Here is a 24898-nt window from a genome sequence, read left to right as displayed (position 1 = left end):
TTGTGTTTACTGATTTTAAAGAAAAATATTATGTTGGAGTTACAGTCCAACATAAACTCAGACCTCACCAGAGCTCTCAGCAGTTAACATCTTCTAACTAAGCCTTGTAATGTTAATATTTTATGAAAAGACTGGCTTAAGTGATCAATATAAGAACTACCTCCGCCAGAATCAGGTGTTTGCCTGTTCCAGCAACCGTGCGACTGGGCTATTTGTTTTAATATTGTAAGACCTCCATAGGCATCCGGGGAAGAAAGAGTTCCTTAAGACTGAAACTTGTCTTTATGAGGCAAGAACAAAGGAAGTTGAAGTTGGGGAAACAAACAGCTTCAACTTCAGAATTATTCCTTTTCTTTCTCATTCCTCTGGCTCTGTGTCTCTGTTCTCGAGTTATACTGCCCTTGATCCTTCAATTGATGAAGACTTCTGATCCATCAGTGTTAGAACCAACCCATCGCCTACCTGCTGCTTCAATTTCTTCAGATCTCCCCGATGTTGATTAATACATGAACCTTAGACCTCCTGCTCTGCTTTGACTCTTTTATCTACTTACCTGGCCATTGGATACTTCCCTTGCCGGGACATAGCACATCTGTCTGTGTTTGGCTTCTCTCATCAATTACAGTTCCTCAAAGGGCTTCTCTACTCACTGGCTGAAGAGGTAAGCACAAATAACAGTTTTTACCTTCTTAACTTTTCTCAAATACCAGTTGACCATCAGCTTATTAAAATCATTGAATTTACATTTTTACTGTGAAGAAAGGATCAGGGGGAAGAATGGCATATCAGTTTTCCAGGGCTGCATAACAAATTACCACAGGATTTCAAAAAACAAATTTACTCTCCCACAATTCTGGAGGCTAGAAGTCCAAAACGAGGGTATTGAAAAGTCTGGTTCCCATTGAGGACTGTGAGGCAGACACTTTGATCCATGATTCTTTCTTAGTTTTTGGTGGTTGCTGACAATCCTCAGTGTCCCTGGTTTGTTGAGGTACCCACTCCAAGATGCCTGCTTTATCCTTACATGGTGTTCTCTCTGTGTGTCTGTCTCTATGTCTTCTCTCTTCTTATAAGGACACTATCTTTACTGGATTAACAGCCTACCCTACTCTAGTATGACTGCATCTTCACTAATTACCTCTGCAAAACCCTCTATTCAAATAAATCACATTCTGAGATAGAGGAAATGAGAATTTCAACATATCTTTTCGGAGAATGCAATTAAATCTATAACAAGTGGTATACGCTGACTGGTCACATTTGATAGCAGAAATTTAGGACTATTCAAAATTATTAGAATTTATAACTTCAGATAAATATACTCCTGCTTCTATAGGTATGGTTCTCTGCCTCAGATTCTTCTCGAAGTCTTTGTCTAATTCATATTAGTGGGATTTAGGGGTTTTGTTGTTGTTCTTTATTTTATTTGCAATAACTTCAAATGCTTTCACACTTGTACTATAAACAGATATACATTTCACTCAATAAATATTTACATCTCTACTCATTATAAGATACTGTTACAAAAAATATGTAAGGGCAACTCATTCCTTCAGGGATGTTTTAATTTATAAGAAGATTATCTAAATTCTAAGGTACCTACTGTACTAAACTTCTTAAAAAAAAAAAAAAGTACAAGCAATGCATTATAGATTCCAATAGAGGTGAAAATGACGTCAGCTGAAGGAATGAGGGAAAGCTTCCTACCAGCACAGTTTTAAGTTTAGGTGTTAAACGACAAGTTCAGGAGAAAAGCATGTATACTGGGTTAGGTAAAAGTATACATCTCTTGCCTACCACCCCACCCCACCGCCACCGCCAAATTCTGAACTTCTTCGATTCCATCATCTTATAATATGAAAACAGATTGATAATAGGCAACATTTCAGGCAGAAGAAAATTAAATTTTGAATAAAGAAAGGATGGCAAGGAGAATACATCTCAGTGTGGTTGGATTAGAGCTAAGGGAACTAACCGGAGATGAGACTGGAAAGGTGGGCCATGTATGACCCAAGGTAGTTGCCGACAGCAACAGCTCAACCTCCTGCTCTCAGGACAGTCTCGATCAGAAATAAGAAATATATAAACATTTCCCAACCAAAAACCTTGAGTTAAGTTTCAAGTCACCTTTACTACAAGTTCTGCCTGCTTCCTAAGTCCAGTAATGTCATTTGTGTCTGAGTTTGTAAAAATCTAGAAGAGCGCTCTGGGGAATGGGTAGTACCTATGCATTGCTAGTGAAAATTTAAATTGTAGCATGTTTGCAGAGCAATCTTACAACATCTATTACAAATGAAAATTTATAAATTCTCTGCCCAGGAGTTCATCTCTTGAGAATCTATCCTAAAAACATTTAAGAACTAGTAGATAAAAATCTAGGTAGAAGGATATATGATAACATTGTTAATGGTGAAGAAAAAATTAAAAACAAAAACCCAATATGAATAAACACCATAACAGAAGAATGAGGGATGCCTGGGTAGTTCACTTGGTTAAGCCTCTAACTCTTGATTTTAGCTCAGGTCATAATCCCAGAGTTGTGAGATAGATCCCTGTGTTGGGCCCTGTGCTGGGTATGGAGTTGGCTTATCCTTCTTCCTCTGCCCCCACCAATGCAAACAAACAAACAAACAAAACAGAGGAATGATCGAATGAAACTTAAATTATTATTATTATTATTAATGACTTAATTTTGCATGTATTATGCTTTTATTTAATCCAGTTGAGTTGATCTGATTTCACAGTTCTGTTTGTAAAAGATTACTCTATTACTATGAAAGAGTAACAATAAAGGATTTTAAAATTTTGTGAAATTTTAAAAACTTCCTAGTTCATACATGAATATACTATCACCATCTAAAAAATTTCAGGGAATTATTGTCTCCTCGCTGTTCTTGCTCCTGTTCCACAGATAAGGACGATAATTAGTGTGTATTTACTCTTCCAGGCTGTTTTTTCCATGTATTCGCAAATACATGTGGCAAAGATTGCTGCTGTCATGTATGTTTCCCTTTCTTCCTTTACTGAAGAGCTTCTGGATTCTGGAGTTTTACCTGGATGCCTGGCTGCTCAGCCCAAGATTCGGCTTCCCCACCTTCCTTATAGTTTTATTGTGGTCCCATGACTGGGCAGTGAGATGGGAGTGGAACTTCCAGATTGGGCCCTTAAATAAGGGATTGGGTGTATACTCCTCTTGCTGGCTGAGGTTCTGGGGGGTACTTAAGCAGTGTTATGGGAGCTACAGAAGTTGTATGTTGAGGCTGGAGAAACTGGCCTGCCAGCCTTGAACTGTTTTCCTTCTACCCATTACTTAAGAGCAAAATAAATTTCTGCCTTAAAAAATAATAGTAATAATAATAATTTTTTTGTGGATAATAGGCAACTTTTTTCTCACTTTTCCTTTAGATAAAGTTGGGTGCATATATTCCATTATTACTTTTGAGTATCTTGATTGAAGTCATGAAGACAATTTTTTTTTCTCCTTTAAAAACTCATGTATTACAGAAGAAACATGTATTTATTATAGAAAATCTAAAAAACAATATAAGAAAAATGAGGAAAAATCTTACTCATTGATAATTACCTTTCAGTATATATTGTCCCAAGACTTTTTTCCCCCTGAAAAATATTTTTCACTATAATGATATCATACAAAATGAGATGTTGATGATAAATTAGTTTCTTATTGCTGTTTTATCAAATTATCGAAACTTTAGAGGCTTAAAAACAAATTTACAACAGGCCTGGGTGGAGGAAGAAATCAAACTTTGTCAGGTCTGAAAAACCTCAGCCAACCAAGAGGAGCTCTAGAGCAAGTCTTAACTTTTCAGAGTGGTTAATGTCAGGTCCAGATTGTTAAATCCTACCCAGCCTGCATCAAGTGCTCGGTGTGGGCTGTCCAAGGAAGGGAGTGAGGTTAGGCAAAGCAGCTATCTGAAGCTGACGCTGACCCAGAAGGAACTGTCAGGGGGAGGCTGTCTGCCAACCATACCCTGTGGCTGAGCAAGAAATCTATCCTTGAAGGGGGTATCTGCATGTCCCCTACATAATGTATTTAAGACATTATCTATTGATTACTCTTCTATAATTTAGTTTTTTCATTTAATGTATTTTGAACATTTCCCAAAGACATGCATATTTCTTAATGTCTGATACTCATGATATCTACAACAGATATTTCATAGTTGGGCTTTTGGGTTATGTTCATTGTTTTCACTCTTATGAATAATTATGCCACAAACCATGAACATTAGAAACATGCTCTTTCCTACCTGGCCAAACTACCAATCACATTTTCCCCCATTTCCCCTAACAATGACAGCATATTGGAATGGGACGTGGTAAAGCCAAAACTTTGCAATTTACCTTTCGAAAGTTGTATTTTAGGACAAGATGCTATACTTGTTGTGGCATTAAGATCTAAAGTGTTCCTTATTAATGTAATTTTACTCTATGAATACTAAGATATAGGAAATCTTGTCAAATTTTATAAAAGTTAAACTTTAATTTTAAAAATACAAATCTATAGCAAATCTGGGCGCCTGGGTGGCTCAGCTGGCTAAGCGACTGCCTTCGGCTCAGGTCATGATCCTGGAGTTCCGGGATCGAGTCCCACATCAGGCATAGCAGGGAGTCTGCTTCTCCCACTGACCTCTCTCCTCTCATGCTCTTTCTCTCTCACATTCCCTCTTTCTCAAATAAATAAATAAAATCTTAAAAAAAATACAAATTTATAGCAAATCTGAAATTCCTCCTTTATGGTCAACCTGCCTCCCTCTCTAAGGTTTCCTGGTGCTCCTCACCTCCCACTGACGCTGTCCTGCCAATCCCATTGTCCTGGAGTTTACCTTTATTCTCAGGGAGACACAAAGGACTGCTCTCCTAGTCTTTGAAACTAACCCTAAACCAGGGGTAATGCCTTGAAATCACACAGACTATGGATATTTACACATTCCCCTTACATTAAGCCAATCCTGAGTGCATGTTTGAGTCTATCAAGGAGAGCCAAGAATTCTCCACATAGAGAAAAAGTGGTTGGGAGATTAACAAACTTCATTCCTCTCCGGACTGAAAGTTAGTCATCTTAGGAGTCATGTCTGCTTATTTTCTTGGCAAATGTCTTTGTCCAGAAGCACTGAGAGAATTAGGACACATTTGGGAACAAATCTGTACCAAACAGGGGAAATTTTTGATAATGTTTTCAAATATGAATCGCTTTTCACATAGACAGATACATAAATAATTTTGCCAGCACTTGGAAGTAAAACTGCATTCACAAAAATAACTTTGCATCCTTAAAAACATCCCACTCACAATTGCTCAGTATAGAATGTTTATTTTGTGCCTGTTTCTTTCATTTCTAAGACCAACTTTCAAAATTTAATTGGCTACTAAATTGTCATGTCACAGATAATACAGCCACATATAATTTTTAAGTATCTTATAAAGAAATAGTCAGGGCAAATATTTACACTGTTAAATGCTCAGTGAACCTGTATTAAAAATAATTTTAGGTTTGTATTTTAAAAATGTCACCTGCCTATACTGTCCTCCCTTCACTTAGAAAATTAAAATGAAATAACCCTGAAGACACATACAAAATTACATAACAAAAACTCCTTTATGAAATACTTCATTAGCTAAGTAAGGACATTTTTTTTTTTGCTAGAATTTATCAGCAAACTGGTATTTATATGTCTATGTATGTACACAGAATTTTTTTTATCTTCCAAGGTAAGGGATATTACACCTGAATACAGAGCAGTCACTATGACAAATTATTGATGAAAACAAACAATAAGCTATTGTTCACTTTTATGGAAAAGCACCGGGTGGAAATGAAATTAACTGAAGTAAATATGATCTGACAGTTGGATGATAGTGCTGAACTAATTAGTGTAACACTAAATGAAAAGAAGGCATATTTGGGTGCCAAACCAAGATATCTCATTTTAAACAGATCCTTCAGCTTTCTTTTAAAGTATGTAAAGGAAATGACAATCTCCAAATGAATTTCTCACCTACTTTAACTTACAAACTTTCACACTAATAGTGAAAATAGTAAAAAAGGATGACAAGCATCAGTGAGATCATGGATCATGTAGCATTTCTATTTAAGCTGCTGTGTTTTTTTCTGATTATAAGGCCACTTTTAATAACTGTTAAGACAGTAATACCTTGAAACATAATAATCGTGTAATTACCGTTATAACCTGCTACAGTTTTCCGTCAAAGCAACTGTTATCGATGGAATTTGCTCAAGGTAGGTCCAAGGTAGACGCAAACAGAGTAGAGGTAAAGATGATCATTCTCTTCAGATCTTGATTCTAAAGTAGACATTTATAGCAGGAGGAATATAAGCTTTCATATATTGTGTACTCTAACTCCCCAATTTTCAGTTGTTGGAACAGATCATAAATGTCTTGAGGGACAGAGGGCTGGTTGGCAGGGAAGCACAGACCTACAATGATAGAGCATTTCTAGTGGTAAAATTGCTTTGGCTCATTGGTCCTACAGTTCATTATATAGCCAGGAATTGGTCCCCAAGTTCATAACAGTAACAGGATCAGCTGGTGCCAAAAAGCTGGCGGGTTTCTAAAAACCCTGGACTTTCTACTGGGTCTGACTCCCTCCCATATTTGTATCTAATAAGGTAGAATTTTAGTTCTTTCATCCCCACAAAATATCTGGACCTTCTCCTCTTGCTCTTTTCTTTTTTCTACATTACTCCACTCCCCTGAGATTGATTCTGAGTTTTATTTGCTTCTTCCCGCTCCTACATGTATGGCCCTGAAACTTATGGAAGATCATGGCTTTCTGGCTTGGTATTCATCTCTTGTTCTCCAACTCCCTTTACCTCTCGCCATGCCAGGGAAAGAATAGCAATCAGAATCGTGGAAAGTTTGCAAACAAGAAAATGGTGTTAAATAACAGTCTGGCAAGGCAAAGAAAGAGAGAAAAGACGTGAGGTCAAAAGAGTGAAAGATCAAAGACAAACTAGAATGTGGTGGACACAGTGTTAGGATTTATTCTTTAAGACAGTCACCAAGAACATGCAAGGATGTTGGTGGCCACTTGTGTGAAATGCCCACTTCATGTTGCAGGAAGGAGCCAGCCGGCTTAGAAGGGCCTGTCCTTGTCTACCCCCATCCCATCTGCCTGAACAACTATTCATTCCTCAGCTTCCTCCAGTGGTCTCTCTTCTATCACCTGCTTTTTCCTTTGAGAACATTTGCTGCCAACTGAAACTAATGTATTTTATTTATTTGTGAATATGTTTACTGCCTCCCCTTCCTAATGGAGTGTATGCTATGTAACGTTAGGAGCATTTCTTTCTTGTTTACAACTATAGCTGGAACTCATTAAGGACTGAACATGTGGTGATGAGCACTGGCTGTTATATGTGAGTGATAAATTATTAAATTCAGGGCGCCAAGGCAGCTCAGTCAGTTAAACATCTGCCTTTGGTTCAGGTCATGATCTCAGGGTTCTGGGATCAAGTCGGCTTCTCCCTCTCACTCCCCCTCTGTGCTCTCCCTCTCTCAAATAAATTAAATCTTTTTAAAAAATCACTAGATTCTACTCCTGAAACCAATACTATACTATATGTTAACTAACTTGAATTTAAATAAAATCTTGGAAGTAAAACAAACAAACAAACATTGATAGCCAGCACTGAGCACAGTGCCTGGCACAAAACTGATGCTTAATAACTTTGATAAATGCATGCGTGCATAAATGAACGAACGAATAAAGATCCAGTTCAAGCATCCTATCTTGTAAATTTTTGCTACACACCTTAGTAATTTCTTTCTTGTTATAATGACGGCACCTCCTATATACAGTTGTATTCTATTTCAATAAACACATCTGTTTACTTTCAATATCTAATAAAATATGAGTCCCCTAAAAATTGGGTTATGTATTATTTCTGTTGGAATTCCCAACCACTTAGTATATAGTTTTGTGAGTGGATGAACAGTTTTGAGAAAATATTATTAGGTTTCCAGAGCCATACTGACAACCTGAGAAAATTAAAATTTCATAAGCTATCAGATGTGGAAAATATAGTTTATGATTCAGATAGTAGAGATGTTTATATTATTTGCTTAAGGAGATATATCATAATCTAACTATATGTTTTCTCCTTGCCTATAATTCTGGTCAATTTTATCCACTTCCTTGGCAAAAAAAAAAAAAAAAAAAAAAAAAAAGTCTATTTAATATAGGCAAATTCAAGTCTCAGAAACATTTCTGTTGTATTCTTTTTAAGAATTGGTTTCTAGCCTTATACTTCACCATCTTCAACTTTTAGATGCTGTGGTGCTTGAAAATAATTGTGAGTTTCTCAAGCATGCTTAATAAAAATTCCAGGAGTACCAGAGACTTCTTGACAACAGACATTAGTTTAAAGGAAAAGTCATTTTCCACTGCTTTGCAAACTTTTCGCTTAATAAGATGCCTTACATTTAATCAAGTTAGAAAAAGACAGGATACAAAAATGTGGACTTTTTTTTTAACAATATAGTATGCATTAAGGAAAACTGTTAATATTTTTCTCCATTATGGATATTAACTCTTGGTCTTTTTGCCTGAACATTTATTTAGAAGAATTTTCAATAAAAGGTATAAGATGTATGTGCTTTGACTTTCTTAAAAGTGATATTATTGAGCAACCAAGCATTCCAGATGCCCAAAGAGTTTCCTGGGATACAGGATTTTCAGTGCTAAAATCAGGCAAAACAGGATGCTTATTCTCCCTAGACTGATATAACACTTTTTTTTCTTTTTTAACTTAAATAATACACTTGAGTTTCTAGAATTTTACAAGAATGCATCTCTAAGGTATAAAGAGAGAAAGGTAACTCATTTTTGTTTGAAAGATTGACACTTTTATGTTTCATTTTTACCCAAGATGATGATGATTATTTATTTATAATAGTTGTAAGGGTACATGGCACTTACAAACACCTAAAAGACAAAGCTCCAGTGAGGTTTCCCATCTAACTCGATTTACAATACGCCATGTAAGAGCAAAAGGGGAGACAGAAAAAGTTGGGAAAAAATCAATACTGGAAGGCTTAGTGAAAGAAATGTGTTCTAAGCTTTCAAGGAGAGATGTCAAGAAATAAAAGGAAGTTTGTTCAAGTAGGACTAATCTAGTTTTAAACCTTTTGAGAATTATACATGCATAAGTAATAGGAAAATGGATTTTTCTACCTTTTTTTCTTACACATCGTCTTAGTGAAGTTTTTTTTTTAAAGTCATCATTTTATAATGACCCTCTTTAACCTTACTACTGTTTTCTGCCTTAAACTCTTTTCCCTAGGAGCTGTACAGCTACACCAGCTTCTTATGGTTAATATTTGTTAGGTATATAATTTTTATTCTGCTTTTTCAAATTTACCATGTGACTATGTTTAAGATGTGCCTTTTAAAATAGCATATAGCTGGGTGCCTAGGTGGCTCAGTTGGTTAAGCACCTGACTCTTGGTTTCAGCTCAGGTCATGATCTCAGGGTTGTGAGATGGAATCCCTGTGTTGGGCTCCGTCCTGGGCGTGGAGCTTGATTAACATTCTCTCTTCCTCTCCCTTTGCCTCTCACCCTCTAACAAATAGCATATAGCTGGAATCCAGTCATCAAATTTTCAGCTTTTAATTGTCGAGGTTATTACTTTTTCCTTTATCGTGTTTTTTAGTATTTTATTCCTGCCAACTTACTTTGTATTTTATGTTCTTTTTTTTTTTTTTTCCTCTACTGCCTCCAGTTGCACTGACAAACTGTCTTTATTCCGTTTTCTTTCCTTCTAAACTATTGGAAGTTATACATTATTTTTCTGTTATTTTAGTGGTTCCCCTTAAGTTTCTAATATATGTAACCTAACCTAACAAAGTCTAACATTAATCAATATCCTTATACTCCTCACCCCATGATATAAGTAACTTCTAACTCCTCCCCTGTAATTTATGTCTAATATTTTCATCATCTTATTTTTAAACCTCACACAATTAGTCATTATTTTTACAGCAATTTTCATTTAGGTTTACTTCATATTTATCAATATCCATTCTTACCATCCATTTATGAATCCTGTTCCTACCGTCTGGGTACAATTTTCTTCTTCTGATAGTCAATTACTGAGTGGTACTTTAAATGATGGAGTCTCTAGTGACTAAAAACAAAAATCCAGTAAATGAAAAGTCCTTTATCTGAAAATATCTCCACCCTCCCCCACAACTCCTGAAGAATTCTTTAGTAGGGTACAGAACTTTAAACTGGTAGTTATTTCCTCTAAACATTGTGAGACTATTACTTATTTTTTATTTTCTAAGCTTTCTTACTGTTTTTGAGATATCTGCTGCAGTCCAAATGCTATTTCTGTGTAGTTAATCTCTTCCTCTTTCTCACCTTTTCTTTCCTGGTAATCTTCTTTCTCCTGATTGTCTTTATTTTTTTGTTGTCTCTGGTGTCCAGAAGTTTCAGTTGGATATTATTGGCATAACTTTATTTGTATTTATTCTGGTTAGAAATCATTGTGCCTCTGGACTGTAAGGAATCTTATTTATTTTTCCTCAACCTGGAAAAACTTTTAATTATTATTATTTCAAATATTGCCCCTCTCTTATTCTACTTAAGTTTTATCTATCTATCTATCTATCTATCTATCTATCTCAGAACAGCCCAGAGAGATCCATATACATACATTCATACATATATACATATATATATATATATATATATATATATATATATATATGATTTTCTATTCTATCTTCGACATGTCTTAGTCTCTCTTTCATTTGCTTAATCTTTGTATCTCCCTGGGCTGTTCTGAGAAATTCAAACATTTCAACATTTTCTCTTCAGCTTTATTTCATCTACTGTTTGACCTGCTCATTGTTCATTTTTATTCCAAGAATCCTTAAAATTTTTTACTTTTTAAAGTTTTAAGTGATGAGTTTTCAAATCAGTCTGAATTTTTTCCTAGTGCCTAATTCTTTTCTTATGGTTTCCATCCATATATGGTTTTAACTATATTAAACAAACTTTTATTATTTTCTGTCACAAACTGTTTTATTACTCCTTATATGTTCCAAATATGTTTCTTACATTTGCTAGGTCTCAGGTAGATCATTTTCTTGTGATTTTTAAAATATTTTATTGTGATCATATCTTGCAAATCAACTATTTACTCCAGAGGCATTTTGTGCAGCATAGATTATAAAAATCTCTTCAAAGTAGTTTTACATTTATTTTTTCCAACTGTGTTAGAAGAAATGGTTATCGAGGAATCATGTTTTTAAACATCTTTATTGAGATATAGTTCACATGCCATAAAATTCATGTGTTTAAGGCACACAATTCAAAGGCTTCAGTATATTCACAGAATTCTGCAACCATCATCACAATCTAAGGCTAGAAAAAGTTATCACTCCAAAAAGAAACACTGTACCTATTAGAAAGTGCTCATCTCTTCCCCTTCCCCAAGGAAATGCTAATATACTACCTGTCCTTAATGATTTGTCTATTCCGGAATTCTTTTATGTAAATAGAATCATGTAATATGTGGTGTTTTGACTTCTTTCATTGAGCATCTTTTCAAGGTCCGTCTATGCTCTATCATGTACCAATAATTTATTCCTTTTTTTGACAAATAATATCCTGTAGTATGGCTATACTGTATGTTGGTTATTCTTTCATAAGTTGATGGACATCTGGGTGGTTTTCACTTTTTGATTATTATGAATAATGCTTTTATGAATAATGCTCTTATGAATATTCATGTATAAGTTTTAGCATGGATGTATGTTTTTATTTCTCTTTGAATATAAACCCAGGAGTGGAATTACTACACCCTATGTTAACTCCAGTTTAGCATGTTAAGGAATTGCCAAACTGTTTTCTGTCATGTTTATAGCATTGTACATGCCCAACAGCAGTGTTTGAGGGTTCTGATTTCTCTACATCCTCATCATTTGTTATGATCTATTGTTTTTATTATAAACCATCTAGTGAGTAGAAATTGGTATCTCAATATAATTTTGATTTGCATTTCCCTAATGGCTAATGATGTTGAGCATCTTTTTATATGCCTGTTGGAATTTTGTATATATTTTCTGGAGATGCATCTATTCAGATTATTTTCCCCACTTTTTTGAATGTGTTGTCTTTTTATTATTGAGTTATAAGTGTTTATATATTCTGGATACTAGTCCCTTATCAGATAAATGATTTACAAATGTTTTCTCCCATTCAGTAGGTTGTCCTTTCCTTTCTTAATGGTATGATTTTCAGAAAAAGCAATTTAATTTTGATATAGTCCAATTTACCTGTTTGTTTTCCTTTCATCCACATTGCTTTTGGTGTCAAATCTAATAGACCATTGCTTAATCCAAGTTCATGAAGATTTAGGTTTTTACTCTGATGTTTTCATCTAGGAATTTTATAGTTTTAACTCTTTTAAGTCTATGATCTACTTTGAGTTTATTTTTGTGTACAGTTTAAGGAAGGGGTCCAATTTCATTCTTTTGCATGTGGATATTTGGGGTTTTTTAGCACCATTTGGTGAAAAAGACAATCTTTGTTCTCGACTTGTCTTGGTACTTACAATGATGAATTTTACATGTCCATCTGGCTGGACCACAGTAGCCAGATATTTGGTCACATATTTTGAATTTTTCTGTGAAGGAGTTTTTTAAATGAGATTAACATTTAAACTGGTAGATTTTGAGAAAACAGATTACTCTCCTTGGGTTAACCTCACCCAATCAGTGGAAGGCCTTAATAGAACCAGGATCTCCCCCTACCAAGAAGGGAACTCTGAGTGCCTTTGGACTCAAACTGCAACTCTTCCCTGGTTCTCCAGTCTGCAAGCCTACCTTAAAGATTTGGACTTGCCAAGCCTCCACAACTGTGTAGGCGAATTCCTTAAAATCCATCTATTCATCATGTATCTACATATCTATTTATCTACACACACACACACACACACACACACACACACACACACACACACGTTTATCCTGTTTCTCTGGAGAACCCTGACAAGCCTAACTAACATAGCACCATTGTCAAAAATCAATTGGCTTCAATAGGAAGGGTTTATTTCTGGACTTTCAATTTTCTTCCTTCTATTCCATTTATCTATCAGTCTATCCTTAAACCTGAACTACCAACTTTAATATTTATGTTTCTATTTCAGGATTTACACATACTGGATTCATGCATATGAACCGTAGTTTAGGATCAGAGTTCAAACACATGCATGGCAAACACTTGGTTTTGAACTCTTGTGAGATATTTCTGTATTCTACCCAGAGAACTGAACATACACATGGTAACTTGATTCATATTAGGTCACTGGAAACATTTTGTTACCCCTTTATCACCAAAGGTTAAAAAAAAATCAAAGGACCCTAGATTTTGCAAGTTCCTTCATTCCAATTTCATTTCTTGATTGCCCCCCAAAATCCTACCTTTTGTCTCTGCATGGCCATTAAACTCAAGACTTTGGGCATTGTAACTCATCTCTGAATTTGAAAATCACCTCCAAATGTATAGCAATTCGTGTTCTTATTCTTTAACACTTCAAGATTTGCATTCATTCATTGCAAACATACATATAGATACATGTTTATATATTAATATCTGTATCACTTTGAGTTACAATTTATAATGTCTTCTAAGTATTTATGGGAGCTGAGATATTTTGGTCAAAAGCTTTGCTGGAAGTAGAATTCAAATATATTGGTTATCTTTGACAATTTCAAAGGTCCACATTGAAAATTCAAATACAGTTGAAAGAGTTCAAATATGGATTATCTTCTCATATGGAAACAAAAAAATAAGTACTCTAAATTACATTATCATGAATACTCTAAAATTATTTATATATTAATACACAAAGCTATTATCAGGATTAAATGAAATAATCTGAGCCAAGCCAATATATTAATAATTAGAATATGTCAGTTGCCACTCAATAAATGGAATTATTACATTAATTTTGTTATTATTATTTAGTTAGACATTGAGTTACATGTATGTCTGACTTACCGTTGGAGTTAATATTACAATATTTTTTCTTCACAGGAAAACATGCATTCTGAGTTCCAAGTAACTAATTTACGAGTGAATTTTGAAATAAAAAGAAGTGGTGTCTGTCATTCTAAATTATATATAAGGCTGTATTTACTTGAAGTTGAAACCATTTAGTCAAATACATAGGCAGGTTATATTGCAGTGAAGCATACAGTTTCTAAATGTTGTTTCTCTCTCACTGTAATGAAACATTCATGGAGATACATGATTTGAATAATTGATTTTTAAGGTCTCCGAACAAATGTTCCAGAGAAAAATTTAACTATTTTACTGAAAAAAATAATTAGCTATAGGAAAGTTTCTAATTTCAATTATTAATGCATAGAAATGATGCAACAAACCACAATAGTCTTCAGAACATTTACCTCTAATTCCTGAGATGAACCATATCCATCTTTCATTTCTACTAAAGGGGTAATAAGATACTTATTTCTAATTTTACTTTTAAGCTCTGATTGTCTTTACATTGATGATGTTATTCTAAAAGTTCATCTATGAAATATATTTTTAAACTAAAAAAACCCCTAAAATCTTAAATATTTAAATTTTTTCTTATCAAAATGTCTTTGTTTCTGGAAAGCTATTCCTGTGTTGTATGCTGTCAAATACATTTGAGAAGCAACAAATCAGCATTGTACTAGCACTAACTTTTTCCTAATAAATATTTTAAAGAAACATTAATTACAAATCATAGGTTTTCTTACAAAACACAAGTGATTTCACATAGTCCCCAAAATATTTTCTAGTCATAGAACTTTAACTACTTCTATCTTAGAGAGCTAGCAAGTTTGGTATCTGTATTAAATTTCTATTAATTTATTTAGGAAAGATGAGCAAAAACAAAGATATAAAATGTGCTTAGCATGTATAAATTTACCAATATGGCTTACTCCATCAATTAAAACAACTGCTAAGCGATACACCTCATAACTATATCTAATACATTGTATAGCCATAATTTTTCTTAGCTTCAATACAAAGATTTTGCAAGAGCAGATGGATAAGTTCTACAGAATGTAAAACTGTTTGATTTTATATAACATGCTGAAATTATTTCATATATTTCTGAACTTGTGTTGTGGATGAAAATTAATCTAATTTAAGTGCACTTCCAATTATTAAAATAGACATTCGGCTCTGCATAATTCTATACATTTAACATAGAATGAAGCTTTAAACATGCTTTCTCAACATGATTAACAGCTGATACAGTCTGCCTTAGTTATGTGAACTTACTTCATAAAAAATTGTTATGCTCAGTTGCATTTCCCAATTGACGTCAATCTCGTTTTCTCATAATTTAATCTTTCAAATTCTTAAGAAGTGTTGTTTTTATTAAAGAAATATCTTTTAGAAAATAATATTTCTTCCCCCTGTAGAAATAATCTACTCATTTTCACTTTCAGGTGAAAGTATAAATTTTTTTTTTTAAGATTTTATTTATCTATTTGACAGACAGAGATCACAAGTAGGCAGAGAGGCAGGAGAGAGAGAAGAGGAAGCAGGCTCCCTGCTGAGCAGACAGCCCTATGCAGGGCTCGATCCCAGGACCCTGAGATCATGACCTGAGCCGAAGGCAGAGGCTTTAACCCACTGAGCCACCCAGGTTCCCCGAAAGTATAAAATATTTTTAACATACCTGTTTTTATAGCTTATTTGCTTTTATATCATTCATCATTTAAAAGATTATCTTGAGGGGCTCCTGTGTGGCTCAGTTGGTTAAGCAACTACCTCTTGATTTCTGTTCAGGTCATGATCTCAGATATTAAAACTTAAAAATTAGTTCTAAAAAATTCTTGAATATTTTGAACCAATTAGAATTGCAAGAATAATGTCAATTACAAATATAATGTATAAGTTTTTGTCACTTGTTATATTTACATTTTCTAAAGAGATTTTCATTGGTGTTAAAGCTCACCTAGCAGTTTTCCTGATGTGTTCATAGAAAGATTTTGAAGATCAGCATAAGAAAATGGCTAACCATAAGAATTTAGAGTAAATATGACTCTTATTTTAAAATATCTTTATTTTTCAGATGATTTGTTTCACATGAGCTTTGTACATGAAAAACAGATTGTGAGGGCATACTCTTCTCACTATAGATTTTGCTGTGTTTTCACAATCTAAGATTCTAGTTACCAAATATTAAAACAGCTAGCCTCTCTGGCTGCAGAGATAGCTTTCATGCTATAAATCAATGCACTAGCTTCTTGTAAACTGCTATGAAGCCTGGAACAATTTAACACCAAGGAGGTGTGAATTTCCTCTATTTATCTTAATAAAGTGTTAACTTCAGAGTATTTCAGTGCTTGCAGTTATATTCCAACATAAAAATGCTCAGATCCAGTTATGGAAACTTAATTAAATAATTTCATTTCTTTGTGTTTTTCTAAGGTTCTACTACTTAACCACTACTATTTCAAAAAGGGTTCTTAGAACTAATGAAAATAATTGGTAAAATAAATTTCTGAGCATAAACACAAAAACATTTTACAATACTTCCAAAGATTTTATCAACAATAAAAATAACATTGAATTCATCTATCATGTGATAAAACTGCAATGCTACTACAAAGTAATACATTGGCTAGAACAGGAATTGAGCTTGGTTTTTAAAACAATGAGTCTGGAGTGAGATTTTCTGGTTTAAGATCTTGGCTCCACTATTTACTATCTAAAGCTTTTTTGGGTAAATTATACAACCACTCTGTACCTCAGTTTAGTCATCTATAAATGGTGTGACAATTGTACTACTTCAAAGGCTACAATAAAAGTTAACTGGGTTTATATTTCTATTTAGAACAATGCCTGGCATATATGAACATTATAGATGAGTTCAAGACATACTCGGTCTAATAACATATTATTACATCAAGTGTTGAATGATATACATTTTCAATTTTGTGGTTTCTATTATCTTTCTGGAAATGGTATTGTTCCAGAGAATAACTAATGCTAGTCAATTTCTCACCTAGAGGAAAAATAAAAGATAAACTTATCCGTTACTAACCCAGAACTGAAATCATAGCTAATACTTGGAGAACACGTTGACATTCAAAAAGATCTGCTAGAAAAAAACGAGCTGAATATAGCCAGATAAAACTGAATCAAAATGTATATAGTTCTATGTTTAGATTTTTAAAATTAAATGCCAAGTCTAGAATAGAGGAATTTAGTTTACCAAGAAAGAGAACTTGACAGCACTATTTGTCACCACACAGTTCATTCTAAATTTACCTGATAATTGACATGACCATCTGTGTGAGTTAATTGGCTTTATCCAAGGGAAAGACAAACTTCTATCTTTATGCTAGGAGGAAGTTTTGCAACTTGGAGAAAGACAGCCACTTAAATGAGGGAAGCTACAGGAATGGGGAGGGATCAGGATGCTATCTCTCTTCATAATTATATTTCCAAGAGACGGCTCACGGGTCCTTGGAAGACATATACTTGGGTCATAAAGCTGGTGACAGGTCTATTTTTCTTTAAAAAGATTTACATACATTTCAAAGAGATAGAGAAAGAACTTATAAGTTTTCTAAAGTTCCCTAAGAAAATGGGTGAGGTGGAGTCTCTTATTTTCAACATAGAGAATTACATCTCTTATTTTTAATTTATATTTGAAGAAAGAAATTGGAAATGAAGAGAAAAAGTAAAGAGAGAGTGTCTGCCATATACCATCAGATTTAAGATGCAGAAAATACAAGTGGATAAAGAGAGAAATTAAGGATATTTGTTTTTCAACTACTTATAAAGAAATGAGTAATATCAAGGCAGATGGTTTCCATTAAAAAAAGAAATACATATCATAGCATAATTTAAAATTACTTGAACTATTTACCATTTATATCTAATATAAGTTCAGCCCAATAAAATTATGCTTACAAATGTGAGGGAAAAAAGAAAACTTTCTTCGTGTCCAGGCACCATTATTTATTTTCCCAAAAAGATAACTGACAAACTAAAAAGAATTGCGCTGGGAAGATCTGTACATTACCACAAACTCACTTTTGGGAATGTGCTCTGAGAAAAGAAGAACGCATAGAATAAGAAGAGTAAGTAGGAGAAACATTTATTTTACCTTCCTGTGTTGGAGGTTCACAAGGCATATTTCCATATTGAAGCTTCTATGAAGCTTTTAAGAAGTCTTTTTAAATTTGGTAGAAATTATATAGGCTACGCAAATGAGAGCAAACAACTTATATTTTCAGAGCCGGCTATATACCAAGGGAGTCAGCCACTATCCCTTATCTTGCCTTTTATAGATAAACCAAAATTTAGAATGGTATAAAATATTTAAGTCACAATTCATCTACTTGAGGATTTCCTAGAATTGCTTTATTTTGTTCTCAAATTGAAAAATGCTGTAGAGAAGATTAAAACCAACAGAGATTTTTTTTGTTTTGTTTTGACTTAGTTTTGGTGGCTTATGTACCATAGAAATCTCTCCGGGAAATTTATGTGAAAATGCCACAGTATTAGTAAGTCTGAGTCCATTTCAATTAGAATACGATGTCAACCTTCAATTTGTTGTCAAGTGTTTTCTTAATTTTGGGATTTTTTTTCTTGATTTCTATTTTTAAATCTACTTTCTGCTCTAATTGTTCTTTTCTTTCTTATGTGGACCCTGGGTATGGGTATAATGATCTATTTTTGGCAAGTTGTCACATATCTTTCTTCCTAGTTATTTAAATGCCTTTTTTTTCTATTATGTAATTCCATAAACTGAAATTTGTTCTTCATTTAGGTAGATTTGTTTTCAGTGGTGTGGGTGCTTCAACTGTTGTATCACTCATATGGTTTTATCTTTGTTCCCACTTACTTTGTTGTGTTATTTCTTCTCTGAGTTCCCATATTTCTGTCTTGACATCTTCAAACATGGAGAATTTTTTTCTTTATTAATCTACTTGATTTCACAGAAAAATACTTCATTAAAGTTTTTATCTACTCCATGTTGAAATATTTTGTTGACTTTGTTTTTAGCTTTTCATTTTTTTTAATGACTTTTTGCCTTGTATGTTCCTTCTATAATGCTGCATACCTCTGAAAGTGAGAAGCTCTTTCTGGCTTCAGTTATTTACGGGATTTGATGCAGGAGGAGACAAGATGAGAACTTTGGGGGTTAACATGAAGAAGAGTCTGGTAAACTGCTTTGTTGCAAAAAATATGTAGGTTTTTTTCCTTCAACTCTAACTCCCTTGCCATTCCATGAGGACAAAGGATTGGGAAGGCTTTTTCAGCCCACACACTTGAGCCTGATGTCTAACACAAGAGTTACTTTTTCACTGGATGGCACCAACTACTCAGAAACATGCTTTTCTGACAGATTTGCTCATGATCTGAAGTGGTCAGTGATCTCTCAGCCTTCTCTCTCAAAATGGTCCCCTGGTTCAATACGTATGGTATGACTTATTAAAATATTTTGAAGTTTTGGATCATCTGTGCTGTTATTATCGAATATAAAAGTTCTACTTCATCATTTTTCTTTGTTAGAAGTGGACAGAGATTTTGTTTCTTCCCCAGCTTAAAAGTGAAATGTTTTAATCAAGTATTTTTTTTTTTTATTAACAGGTAATGTATTGTTTTCAGGGACTCGTGTATTTTTCAAGAGTTGATCTTTTACTGTCTCTTCCATTTTATCTATAATTTCTCATTAATTCGGTTTCTATCACTCTGGAGCAAATCTAGATATTTATATCCCCCACAATTATCCATTTCATTTAGCCTTTAAATTTTATTGGTGTAAATTTTTACAATTAATGTTGTTTATTTGAACCTTTTTCCTCAATACAAGCATTTATTACATAAATTTCACTCTATTTTCTGCTTTTGCTACATCCCATAAGTTTGGAATATTGCATTTTCTTTTTCTTTTGTTTTGAGACACACTTTTTTTTTTTTGAGACATATTTTGATTTGCCATTTGATATCTTATTTGGCCCAATGCTTGTGCAGTAATGTGTTGTTTAATATGTACATACAAAATATTTCATATTTTCAAAAAACTTGTCACACCAATTATTTTATACTCATTTACTATCCTACATCTTTAATAGGTCCCTTTATTATCTCTGATATTTTTGTAACATTTTGACTCACTTTGAATAAGCTAATTAGATTTCTTTTAAAGTCTACTTACTGTTTGCTCTCTACAATCTTGAGATTCATTTCTTGTCAGATTGGGTTTGGTAACTGATGTTAGTAAAGCATATTTTCCTTAAAATTTTGGCAATACTTCTGCTAGCTCCTGATATTTTTGTTTGATAGTTTGTCTTTGCCTGACTGTGGATGTACATTCTGACATAAGAGCTGGTCTTAGGAGACTGTGGGAGCAAAATGCTGGTAGACTATGCCAGAAATTTCTGTCTGATTATGTCTGGCTTCAATGATGCAGGCACTCACCCTTGCCACTTTGTTCCAAGGACAAATGTAGCTGATGCCCAGGGAAGAAGAGGACTCTATCCAGCTATTCCACATGCATTCACCCAAATAATCCCTTCTCTGGGGGCCTCCCCAACTGTTTGAATGTGTTGCTCTGGGCAAGAAGCATCCTTTGGTACCATTTCACATCTGCTGCTCAATCCTCTTCTGTAAGCCTCTTTCCTCTTTTTTCTGTATTTAAAGGAGTCCTCAAATGACATGACTAATTGATAAAAGACATTCTAGTTTTCCATCACCACTTTAGATTTAATATTTTGTAATATTTATGGCCATTAAAGGTGATTTGTGTTGGAGAGAGTTTTTATATTTTGTTAGCCATCATCATCCAAGGTCCTTGTTCAACACTTCTGTGATTACTGATTTGAAACCTGTTTTTTCCTGTGGCCTGGGTTAAACATTTCGAGAAGGTAATTTAGTAACTTACAGACTTATCTTTTCTAGGTAAGTCTCCAGCAAATATCTCTTCATCTCTCCTTGGAATGCATTAGGTTATGTGCTCCTTCCTGAATCTTTAACTGTGGCAAAGAGGATAGGATTTTTTTGATGGAGGAATAGATGACGTGATATAAAGAAAATCAGGAGGGGGCACCTGGGTGGCTCAGTGGGTTAGGGCCTCTGCCTTCGGCTCGGGTCGTGATCCTGAGGAACTGGGATTGAGCCCCGCATCGGGCTCTCTGCTCAGTGGGGAGCCTGCTTTCTCACCCTTATCTGCCTTCCTCTCTGCCTACTTGTGATTTCTGCCAAATAAATGAAAAAAATCTTTAAAAAAAAAATCAGGAATAAATGGAAGGAAAAGAGGCATTTCTAAGATAAAGAAAAATTAGGATGAGACTGATTAAAGTTATTATTAGCATTTGGGAGTCTAATATGTATAGAATTAGCAGATTATTTGGAGTACATAAAAAAATCTTAATGGTTAGAGAAAAATGACAAAATGAAAAAGAATGTATTTTCTCTTTATCTTTTTTTAAAATTTTAATACAGTTACAAGACTGTTAAATAAACATGCCTCTAGACCTTGGACACATTTACACCATTTTAATATGAAAATAAGTAGGAATGGCAGAGTATTTGTTTTTCTCCATCTGTTGTATTCCTTTGGCTGTGCCAGACTCTGACACTGCACTCTGGGTTGAATATACCCTAATTAAACTGAAGTTTTTCAAATGTGATTATATGGTAATCATTTCTGTTCTGCGGTAATCATAGGAAGGATGTCTTAGACTAATTTTTTACTATGGAGAACTAGTTAAAAGTAGGGCCAACACAAATGATATTTTACTCTCTAATTAATTCAGTTGGCTACAGCCCTATCATTCTAACAACACATAATCTTTGATGGGCAAGTTGTGGGAAGAAAAGATACACTGCTATTTAGCCATAGAAAGTCTCACTGTTATTGTACACAGGTGAAAAAAGAATGAAATACCTTCAGTGTTCATTAAGGGAACTCTGTGATGTTGGCTTCTCCATTCCTGAAAAAAAGTAGGAATATAATGAATAAATGCAGACTCTATTTAATAGAAGATCTGACAAAGTTAGGAAATGTCTTTTTGTGTTAAAAATGCATTTTGAACCTAAAGCAAATGGTTCTCTATTATTCCAAATAACCATGAGGAATTTAAAAAACATGCAACCTTCTCATCAATTTTCCATTACTTAAAATCTTTCATTATAAAGGCTTTAAAAGTATTCCTATTTTGGGTCACTCAATAAAGAAAGGAAAAAAAGAGAAAAAATATTGGGCAGATTAAATAGCTACCTGCTATGGTGCTCTCCAACTTTTAAATGACTGACTTTCCAAAACAAACAAGCCATCAGTGCAATATTTTATTCTAAGATTACATAGAAATGAGGTTCTATACGTGAGTGTTACTGCAGGATTTTCCAGGACATATCCTCATGGTATAAAATATAGGGCATGTAAAAAAGAGGCACTCTAAACTCTAGACATAAACCCCTACTTTTACAGTGCTAAGAAGCTGAAAGATCTTCTAATTTATCCTTCATGTTTGTTAATTTCCAGCAGGTCTTTTCCTCTTATTTTTCTACATCTCTTCTGTGTGCTGCCTCGGTTATACTGGTATCAATATGAACATGAACAAAGCTCCTTGCTTCCTTACTGTGAGCTCAGTAACTTTACTCTAGTAAAGTTTTTTTTTTTGTTTTTTTTGTTTTTTTTTTTTTTTAATTTGTGAATGGAAGACAGCACAAGCACCAGAGAGTACACACCATCTAGCTTTTTGATGGTTCCTCTTTTATTTCTCTCTTCTTCACCTGTACAGAGAAACCTAAGAACCAACCATATTATTAGGCAACATGGTTCTTCCCACACATAGGCACCTGCAAGTCTTAGTTTTGTTCTGTAAGCCAAGTTGTCAGAGAATCTTTTTCTGAATTATACTCATGTTATTTTTTTTGAATGGAGGTTTTGTTTTCCATCTCAACATATATCATTAGTATAACTCAACAGAAGGCTACCTCTGTGGAGTCAGCCTATCTTAACCCTTTCACTCAGTATGAGTCACAAGGTGCCATGTGGCAGAATGACCCTTTCCTCCTCATATGAAAATCTTGGCCCTTCTTGCTTAGTCTAGGCCTTGCTTTGCACATTTAGATTCCCTGTTATGTTACCTTCCTAATATGCACTAAGTGATTACAGACCTCATCATTTAAATTTATTAATTTAAACATAAATTTGCTATAAATTTGTCTGAATTATCTTGTTTCAAATATATCATATAAAAATTTGATGCTTTATTGAAATAGGATTTTATAAATTGATCTAGATGTTCAGTAGGGTTGGACAAAAATTCCCTTAGGTTACAAGGAAATGAACTCTGACCAATGTCACCTAGCTAGGAAATCTGCTAGGGAATCTCAGAAAATGTAAGATGATATTGTCAAACTGTAGGGATGCAACGTGCCAACAACAGCTTGCAGGAAGATTGTAAATCACAACAGTAATTGGCTAATGATGCAGCAATTATTGCCAAGAAAATAAATTTGAAGTACTGGGTGACAAGGAAATTCAATTCAGAGTTTCAGGTTAAAAAGTAAAAAGTAAACAGCAATGTAAAAATGCTAACATGAGAGAAGTGTCTCAGGGAGAAACTTAGCATGTCTGACTCCACATTGCTTGCTTCTTTTGACACTGTGACCTCAAGCTTAGAAACTTCTGCTTAGCCCGGCATATAGGCATGCTACAACTAAGATTTATAAAAATTGATTTTTACCCCAAATCTACCCCATCCAAGGATAAGGAAATACATATAGAATTGACTATGCTATGTTTAAGAAATGGCATGACCAGATTCCTGTATGTAAAGATCAACTGACCAAAGACAAAGAAGTTATACAAGCTTCCTGAGATGTCTACAGAGGTCAGTAATCGTTTTGACCCCAACCTCCCCCTGACTTCCTCCTTTCGCTAACATAAAAGAAACTTGAATTTCATACTAGGGAAGATGGTTGTTTGGGACGATAGTCCACCATCTCCTCAGTTTGCTGGCTTTCCAAATAAAGTTGCTTTCCTTACCCAACATCTTTCCTCTTGACAGGCCTACTGTGCAGGAAACAGAAGTAGCTTGGTCTCCATTACAGAAGTACCAGAAATATGTAGATTAATTCCTTTTATCTTTGCTTAATAACTTATAAACAGCACCATATCTTTATATTTATGCTTTTATTAATAAAAATACTTATCAGGCACCTGGGTGGCTCAGTTGGTTAAGCGACTGCCTTCAGCTTAGGTCATGATCCTGGAGTTCTGGGACTGAGTCCCGCATCAGGCTCCCAGCACCATAGGGAGTCTGCTTCTTCCTCTGACCTTCTCAGCTCTCATGCTCTCGCTCTCTCTCAAATAAATAAATAAAATCTTTAAAAAAAATACGTATTGACTTTTAGTGCTCATTATTTATTAGTGAGAATCTCATTTTAACTTTGAAAAAATTGAGCTTTTCACATTGTAGTATGAAAAATTGACACGACTGCAGCCATTTTGAAATAGAGCCAGAGGGTCCACTGCAGAGAAAGTACTTTGCCTCTTTTGTTTGAACTGGACTATAAAACTTTGGACTGGGGGGGTGGTGCCTGGTGGCTCAGAGTCCGTCTCCTATGGTCCAGGCGGGAGGCGCGGGCCAGAGGAAGCGGGGGCGGCCCGCTGGGCGATTCATAAATCCTGTAACCAATAAAAACTGTTCCAAACCCGGGGCGGGATTTGAGATTAGAAGCTCCTGTGGGCAGGGCACTTCCTGTGCCCCCCGTTTTTTCTGCCTAAAACGCAGTCGCCCAGATGCGCCCAGATTTTACGAAGAAATGACTTAATCAATGAGTAATGCTATTTTTAGATAGACT

General features: G+C 34.4%; 1 long non-coding RNA gene across 2 annotated transcripts in view; it reads right to left on the bottom strand.

The window, feature by feature from the left end:
* LOC131829710 (uncharacterized) overlaps positions 1 to 24898 on the bottom strand; it is a 37800-nt gene that overhangs the window by 11958 nt on the left and 944 nt on the right. Inside the window, exons 1-5 of one of the 2 annotated variants that reach the window (XR_009352965.1) lie at positions 24255 to 24410; positions 21972 to 22017; positions 10075 to 10172; positions 6204 to 6326; positions 554 to 653 (exon numbers count right to left, since the gene is read on the bottom strand). This is a non-coding gene — a long non-coding RNA (uncharacterized LOC131829710). Of the gene's footprint in view, positions 1 to 553; positions 654 to 6203; positions 6327 to 10074; positions 10173 to 21971; positions 22018 to 24254; positions 24411 to 24898 lie in introns of those variants that run through there. The other variant, XR_009352964.1, reaches the window with a different exon arrangement.

The sequence above is a fragment of the Mustela lutreola genome, chromosome 4 (assembly GCF_030435805.1).
Source record: "Mustela lutreola isolate mMusLut2 chromosome 4, mMusLut2.pri, whole genome shotgun sequence".
Lineage (NCBI taxonomy): Eukaryota > Metazoa > Chordata > Mammalia > Carnivora > Mustelidae > Mustela > Mustela lutreola.
This window is presented reverse-complemented; position numbering and strand designations above follow the sequence as displayed.